We start from the raw sequence: 7,305 nt of genomic DNA on the forward strand, positions 1-7,305 counted from the left end.
TCATGAGTACGGCTTCTTTAGGGTTTAGGAAGATACGTCTCAAGCGGTCGGTCACTAGCAGGTACCACATTACCAAGGCAGGAATTCTTCTCTGCTTTGCATCGTTGCCTAATGGAGTGTCCTCTAGGGGCTGAGATTCTTGTACCACCTTTTTTGTACCCTTCTTATTCCTCTTTTTCTCCGTGGAGGGTTCGTCCTCACCGAAAAGGTCATTGTTCTTGTATCGGTTGGCCCCACACTGGGGACATTTATCTAGTGACTTAAATATTTCGCCATGAAAAAGTATACAGTGGTTGGGGCATGCATGGATTTTTTTCAACCCCCATTATCAATGGACTTATGACCTTCTTCGCTTGGTATGTGTTGGCAAGAACTGAGTTTGGTTATGGCAGCACCCATGACAGGAGATGCAATAGATCATTGAAACTACAGTCTGACCAGTCCTACTTAGCCTTCAGGATGAGCAGCTCAAGCACAAAATGTAGCAATATCCAATGTGTCAGACAGCCATTTTCAATACCATACACAGTCTCCTTCGATACTTTTATCACTCTTTCCAAATTTTCTAGACCTTTCAGGCTATTTAGTAAAATCTCTGGTCTAAGGGCTCGAATCATGTCCTCCAAATCATCTTTATTCATGACACGTGCTCCACCATCATTATTAGCACCATCTTCGTCGTTACCATCCCAACCACCAACATCACCATATTGTTCATTACCAAACTCGAAATTCATTCGTGCATCAAGCTCTGCTGAATATTGGGACAGGGATTCTATGGTTTCGTCGTCGTATTTCTCCTCATCCTCGTCATTAACAATAATCGTTTCACCATGATGAATCCACACTGTGTAGTCCTCAATAAATCCTCGCATAATCAAATGTGATCTGATGATAGTCACATCTATCCATGTCATGCGGTTCTTGTAATCTTTACAAGGGCAAATAATTGTATTCTTATTCTCTTTCAATGTCGTTACATGCTTCTTTGCGGCTTCAATAAATTTATCCATCTCTTCACGGAAACATGCCTTGAACCTTAACGAACCATACATCCAAGAGTTCATGTACTCCATCTTTTACAACAACAACAAAATAAATATTAAAGGACTACTTATTCAGATGTATATAAAAATAAATTAAATTAATAATTACTTGAGAATAATTGTATATACTTCAGATATATATGAATATAAATCTAATATAATTACATGAAGCATACAAACACACCATGGTAGAGAAAAATTAATTAATGGTCCATTTATCCATAAATAATTAAAATACATATTTATTGATTACAATAAACAATTTCAAAGACAACAATTAGCAATAATTATACTTTACCCAATATCTTTTATATAAACCCTAGTCCAATTTCATCAAACATAAATTTACAGAAACGAAATTAATAAAAAACCAAACCCTAGATCTAGATCCACATGCACATGAAACATTCATAAAACTAACTAATTATTCACTAAAATAAAAAAACATGGACCAAATAAGGTACTGATCATATTCTCCTCCCTAATTTACCCTAGTACATTTAAAACTTAGGTCTAATTTGCTTCATAAGTAGCTCAAGCACCATAAAAGAGAGAGAAAAACAAAACTCTAAGTACTCACTAACCAACCATTAAAACTTTAAAAAAAATGTGGAATAGTATTTTCTTATCTTCTACAACCTCTCTACCAAAGGATTTGAGACCAAAACCTTCCCCCCTTAGTAGAGCAATTTTTGGAGGAGCCCAAGGCCTTCCCACCTTTCTTTCACGGGTTGGAGTGAGTGACCCGAGGAGGAAGAAGTACTGCAGTTGTTTTATATGTGGGTCATTTGTAGGGGCGGCTGGTGATTGAGTCGTCCCTACAAATCCGAGCTATATATACGTGGGCATTTGTAGGGGCGGCTCAATCACCAGCCGCCCCTACAAATAGAAATTCCAGGGGCGGCTGGTGATTAAGCCGCCCCTACAAATCAGACCTCATTTGTAGGGGCGGCTCGTATCACCGGCCGCCCCTACTATTCCATTTGTAGGGACGGCTGATGTCTGGGCACCCGAGCACGCTACTGTAGGGGCAGCTCCATCACCCGCCGCCCTAAAAAAAATTCACCCATAAATAAAAAAACGTTTTTTACCTAGTGACTGCCTCAACCTCATGGGCATCGCGGAGACCCACCACACGTATCATATCGTCCACGCAGTGACTCACGTACCATATGTCGATTTCGATGCTGTTCTACACTCACAATGCGTTTTTATGTATCTAATACATTGTAAACATGGACATGCATTGAATCTTTACAACTATACCTTGCACAAGTTAACTAGGAAATTGCTACAAATTAGTGTGTGGGTTTAATGTTCTCTCCAATTAATAGACTATATTTGTTCATAGTATATCTATAGTAAGAATAATGGCACATTGCATTGCACCAACCTGAAGTATCGTCTGTTCTATTTGCAGCTTGGAATCCAAGAGTTTCCGTACATATGATGGGTACGACATTGTAACGCACTAACGCTGGCCATGGTTAATAATGATTTCCATGTGACCCCTCTACTCAGACACATTTAACTGTAGGAGCTCTAGGCTTGCACATGGTACATCGATTTTGGTCATCATTGAGAATTTTATTTTGCTTTTCAAAGCAATCATTTTTTTGCAATCTAGTGACACAAATTCCACGCACTACTAGTTAAGCAATAGTCAAATAATCTGTGCAAACCTTAAGAAAAAAAAACTGACATCAGTACTATGTTCTGTGGATGGAAATGGCATTTATCAGCATGCATGTTACAGATTAAGTAAATATCAGTAAATTTGTACTAATATTATTTTCTGACCAATTAAATTTGTACTAGTTTGGCAAATCAGCTAAATGTTGCATCTATGATGAACTGTTTTTTTTTTTTTTTGCATTGATAATGCATATTGTTATCCTCTTTATGCAGGGTTCGTAAAGCACGCAACATAGAACAGCTCTCAAAATCATGTGATGATATATTCAACAAGCTCATTCAAAGTGGCGTCCCTTCAGAACAACTATATGACACTGTCTGCAAGCAGGTAATTCTCTACGGAGTACATCCCTGAAGAGTGCAATGTGCTATCAAGCTTTTAGTTGATGTATCATTTTCCTTTTGCCGCAGGAGGTCGAAATTGTTCTGACAGCGCATCCCACCCAAATAAATCGGCGAACTTTGCAATATAAGCACCTAAGAGTAGCAGTGAGTTTAACATCTATAGTTTATAAAAGTACCTTTTCTTGATTTCCCTTCATTGGTTAGTTGCAGAGTTATTATGTTCCATAGGATATCAAACACTAATTATACTCTTACACATTTTTTTTAAATAAAAATTACTGCATCGGCTATTTCAATGACCGATGGAACTGTGTTGTAGCATCTTTTGGAGTTCAATGGGCGCCCTGATCTAAGCCATGAGGATAAAGAAATGCTAATTGAAGATCTGCTATACATCAGAACTAAGAGGATTTGCATAGTAATTCTTTTATTCTCCTCTTTTCTTTATCATATCTGAACCCCACAACTTTTATTATGTAGGTAAGGGAAATCACATCAATATGGCAGACGGATGAGTTGAGGCGCCATAAACCTACACCAGTTGACGAAGCTAGGGCTGGTAGGAAAAATTTAAGCATTCTGGGCTATGGTTTGTCACTCTTATGCCGTCTATCTACAATTTAATTATTTTTGTTGACTTTATTTGTAGGTCTTCATATTGTGGAGCAATCCCTTTGGAAAGCGGTACCACACTATCTTCGCCGTGTTAGCAGTGCTCTAAAGAAGGTACACATAAAATGATTGCTATTTTCTTGGATTTAAATTAACATCTGTTTGACTCAAGAAACCTAAACCTTTCATTCATACTTCACATATAGCACACTGGCAGACCACTTCCGCTAACCTGCACACCAATCAAGTTTGGTTCTTGGATGGGTGGTGACCGAGATGGGAATCCTAACGTTACAGCAAAAGTAAGATCTATGTAGTTTCAAAAAAAAGTAAGATCTATGTAATAAGATATCAATGCCTTGGTGCATTTTCACTAATCTTATACTATTGTAATGATGTGATGGAGTCGCCTTTTCTAAGAGTTCGATGCGATCAGGAATGCTGAAACAATCTGTCATTTCTACGATGCAGGTGACTAGGGATGTTTCATTGCTGTCCCGGTGGATGGCAATAGACTTTTACATCCGGGAATTAGACAGTCTCAGCTTTGAGTTGTCTGTCAAGAGATGCAGCGACAAGGTCGCAAGCTTGGCTAATGACATAATGCTCAAAGGTTAGTTTCATGGTATATCTACCCGATTATCAAATCTAGATTATTTCCAGTTTCACCAGAAGTTGCTAGTCACTGTCACCTATGACAACTGATATATTGTTAGTTTGTTAATAGTTTGAGATGGTAACATATATCTGTGGTCTAGAAACGATCTTGACCTTTTTATTGTAGCACATTCCTTATGTGATGTGCATATTTCAAATAAAGTTCATTGGATTATTTTGTGTTGATGTTTTAGAGGGGACTATACAGAGTCGGCATCCGAGGAGCTAAAGGCCAATACCTGGAACAAAACAGTACCACAGAACAATGCAAAGCTTCATCATAACTTGGCTCTGCCTGCACAACTTCCTTCTGGTGATGATCTTCCTTCATGCACAGGTATATTTCTCTGTCTGGAGTAGCTAACTTTATGTTCTGCTTTATAGAAAAAGTATGTCAATGAAGTTTGATTAACCCTATGCTGCCTGCTCGTCTTAATCACTACTATGCCTCAACCTAGATTCGATCAAATCGGTGTATTGTAGTATTTAAAAAGTTATTTAGAGCATTCCTTTAAATTTCCTTTTTATGAAAGGAGGATAAACCTCTGCTTATAAGAAAGTAACGTAGTTTAAATTTCCATTTATCATATGGATGAGTTCAATTAGATCTTTAGTTAACGAGCCTCCTGTTTAACAATGATCTCTAATACCACCTGGTTTTCCTCCGGTAGCTTCTAAATGGATTTTTTCAGTGCCATATAATCTCCCCATGATTTTCTAACCTTGAGTAATTGCACTTGACACAGAATGCAGTGATGGAGAATCTCAATTTAGGATGATTAATCTTCCAAGGAACTCAAGTCGTACGGTAAGAACAAAAAAAAAGTGATGTCTGAAAATGTTTATTTTTGTATGTGAAGTTCTCTGAGCAACTGTTAGCAATCTATCAAATTTATGCTTACATCTGGTCAGATAGGCATACACATCAATACAGATTTGCTGGATATGAGACCTGGTCTCACCTAGTTTAAATATTGACTACTTAGGTATGAAAAGTAGCGAAAAAAAATGTGCTTCTGGCCACAGTTTCGTTAAGTAATACTCCGTATTTTTATCCAGCAAGGCAGTAAGCACTTCCTATTCATATAGATTTACTATGAAATTGTTTTCTTGCAATAAAAGTTAGTTCATGGTTCATGTTTTCCAGGGGACTCTTAATTTAACAGAAAAATTTGAAGACAGTCCATTGTCATCTCCTACTGGTCGTCAACCACAGATAAGTAGAACTCCAAGTGGCCATCAACTAAGGAAGTTGTTCAAAGAATCTCATATAGGTCGATCAAGTAGCTTCCAGAAGCTACTTGAGCCAAGCCTATCTGACAGACCAGGAATTATTCCTTACAGGGTTGTCCTTGGTAATGTGAAAGAAAAGGTCAGAATCATCATTTTCCATTTAGAAATATATTGTCAATATAAGAAATGATTATCATATAGATCCTATGTTTATCTTGCATATTTGTTATACAATAAAAACTATAAATCCAATTGTTTGGAAAATAGAGTGTTCTATACTCAAATTAGTGGACTTTCACATGAGTTTTTTTGTTGATTGTGTTTATCGTAATTTCTTTGGTCAGCTGGTGAAGACACGCAGACGGCTTGAGCTTCTGCTTGAGGATCTACCATGTGACTATGACACTGAAGAATATTGTGAAACATCAGATCAACTTTTGGAACCTTTGCTCTTATGCCATCAATCTCTGGTGAGTCCTCTTCTATAACCGTGCTTGAAGAATGCCGAGTTAGTCCTTTGATGCTTGAGTAATACTTTAAAATACAAAATACAATCACAAGTATCCATGCTGGAACATTTGTCACAAATATTCCTAATGCTATTGAAAGTTGATTTTGTCAATGCTAATATTTTGCTGCATAAACCATAACTGGTCATGGGCGTGATGAGAAATACAAAATGCAATCCAAGTCTACAAATAACTTTACACATGGCATATTTTATTAAATATACAGAGAGGATGCAAATAAGAAAGATAAGTTTTTATTTCAAAAGAACAGAAAACTTATATGCAATTTAAATTGGTAAAATAAAACTATGAAGTTGCAAGAAACAGCAAAGGTAGGTTTAAAGAATATATCCTTAACTCTTATTATCCGAATTGCTCTTGTACTGAGCACCACTCACACTTGCCATTACTCTATGAAGCAATCATGCGGATCTAGCGTCCTTGCCGATGGCCGGTTAGCAGATTTGATACGAAGGGTTGCAACCTTTGGTATGGTTCTTATGAAGCTCGATGTACGCCAGGTATATACTGATGAAAACTGCAGCTGCTTTTGCTTGCTCAGTTTCTATTGTTCCTTTTTTTTCCGCATATCCTACTGTTCCTATTGATAACTTCAGAAAAGCTTAGGTAAAGTTGTTTATTGCTTTAGGAATCTGGCCGTCACACGGAAGCACTTGATTCCGTCACATCCTACTTGGATCTTGGTGTTTATAGTGAGTGGGATGAAGAATAGAAGGTGGATTTCTTGACTAGAGAGCTGAAAGGGAAGCGCCCTCTAGTACCCCAAAACATAGAGGTTTGTCCTTGCATGTGTAAATTGAAGCAACCATTTCCAATCTCAGCTACAAAATGTTGTTTAGATATTATCCAATGACACCTAAGCACATTATTCAGAGTAAAAAGAGAGTTCATTTGTTTAGGGTATTCCCTGCTAGATATTTCCCTACAAATCGTTCAGAGTCACTCTAGTGAGTTTCATATTCTTATGTTGCAACATCATGTTAGAATATCGTTCTGAATACGAGAGATAAAACAGATCAAAGTTATCAAGTCTTGTTAGAAATAAGGTAGTCACCTTGTTCGCTGATGTTAAAATTTAGCTTATGCTGATATTTATGCTGAAATGTTGTAATAGGAAAACATTGTTCCATGGCTAAATAGTAGTTCTGAATAACGAACAGGGCCAGTATTTATTTATATGGTATAGG

At 37.3% G+C, this 7,305-nt stretch overlaps 1 long non-coding RNA gene across 1 annotated transcript; it reads left to right on the forward strand.

The window, feature by feature from the left end:
- Nucleotides 1–5,507: 5,507 nt before the first annotated feature.
- LOC136451781 (uncharacterized) lies at nucleotides 5,508–6,622 on the forward strand. Its single transcript, XR_010758643.1, has 3 exons — nucleotides 5,508–5,727; nucleotides 5,933–6,058; nucleotides 6,517–6,622. It is a non-coding gene; the product is annotated as an uncharacterized lncRNA (long non-coding RNA).
- Nucleotides 6,623–7,305: the final 683 nt, after the last annotated feature.

This window comes from Miscanthus floridulus, chromosome 5 (assembly GCF_019320115.1).
Source record: "Miscanthus floridulus cultivar M001 chromosome 5, ASM1932011v1, whole genome shotgun sequence".
In the NCBI taxonomy this organism is placed as follows: domain Eukaryota; kingdom Viridiplantae; phylum Streptophyta; class Magnoliopsida; order Poales; family Poaceae; genus Miscanthus; species Miscanthus floridulus.